The sequence below is a fragment of the Solanum tuberosum genome, unplaced genomic scaffold (genome assembly GCF_000226075.1).
Source record: "Solanum tuberosum cultivar DM 1-3 516 R44 unplaced genomic scaffold, SolTub_3.0 scf00338, whole genome shotgun sequence".
NCBI classification, from domain to species: Eukaryota; Viridiplantae; Streptophyta; class Magnoliopsida; order Solanales; family Solanaceae; genus Solanum; species Solanum tuberosum.
Window position 1 is genome coordinate 149,201 of NW_006239263.1, and position 1,212 is coordinate 150,412.

The 1,212-nt window shown below is 28.4% G+C and overlaps 1 non-coding gene across 1 annotated transcript; it reads left to right on the plus strand.

Annotated features, from left to right (window-relative positions):
* The first annotated feature begins 841 nt into the window (after positions 1-841).
* TRNAQ-CUG (transfer RNA glutamine (anticodon CUG)) lies at positions 842-913 on the plus strand. The gene has a single exon. It is a non-coding gene; the product is annotated as a tRNA-Gln (tRNA).
* Positions 914-1,212: the final 299 nt, after the last annotated feature.

Sequence of the window (1,212 nt, forward strand, 5' to 3'; positions counted from 1 at the left end):
TACATAAAATTAATACTAGATACGTATAACAAATACATGAAATTAATGTTAGATACTTCTATGATACATATGAATGTACTTGTATGATACTCATGTATCTAAATGTTTCGTTTGTATCCAATAGATACATCAAATAATTGTATTTATTATTTTAAGAGTAATAAAATAAATAAATCAAATTAAATGACCAAGATATACATGTTTTTATCTTTTATTAATAATATTAATGGATTTATTATTTCAAAGAATAATAAAATAAAATTAATTAAACATATATACAATACTCCTTGATTTCCGTCTTATATTAAGGGATTTGATTAATTTAAATTTCTAAAATTAAAAATTCATGTATTCTAAAAATCCTCAATTACTCTTCTAATTAAGGAAATCAGTTACAATCAATTAATTTAAACAAATAAAATATGTATCTCGATTTTAAAAATTCGGCAGATACATGTATCTCACGGATTCAAACTCGTGTATCCTAAGCATGAAATATGGTAGAAGAAGTAATATTTGAAACTATCGGGAATCTTAGTAATTAGGATCTAAACTAGTGGGATTTATGTAGTTTGCCCTATTATTATTTCTACTAAATATATAAAAAGACGATTGAGCATTCATACTTATAATTGTGAACAAAATCAATGTTAAAAAATAGGCAAAAGTTCGAGGGAGTAAGAAAAATGCACTAATACTACAAACATAAAGGACTATTAATACTCCATGTGAAAACACTAGGATTATTTTAGGCTTTTTTCTCTTTTCAAATTTGTTTAATTGCACGTCATTCTACAATAATGACATCAAATCGTTTATTTTGTGCCTTCTGGTGCAAATTGGTCCTATGGTCTAGTGGTCAGGACATTGGACTCTGAATCCAGTAACCCGAGTTCAAATCTCGGTAGGACCTATTCTTTTTTTTTTTTATGGGAAAATTGGTCATAATGGCAAACTATTAATTCAAATTAAATGGTATAATCACACTTTGATTTAATTGTGTCCTGTAGCAAACTGTTTGCCAGCGCCTCTCTCCCTCAAACTCTCGCTCGCCACTCTCCTCTCTCGCTCACTCTCTCTGTGCTCGCCTCTCTCGCTTTATACATAGAAGTGTATAAATTGCGTTTCTGTTTGTATAAAGCGCGAGAAATTGTATATACACATGCAAATACATAATATTCGTCCTATACACTTATAATTATACAATAAAAA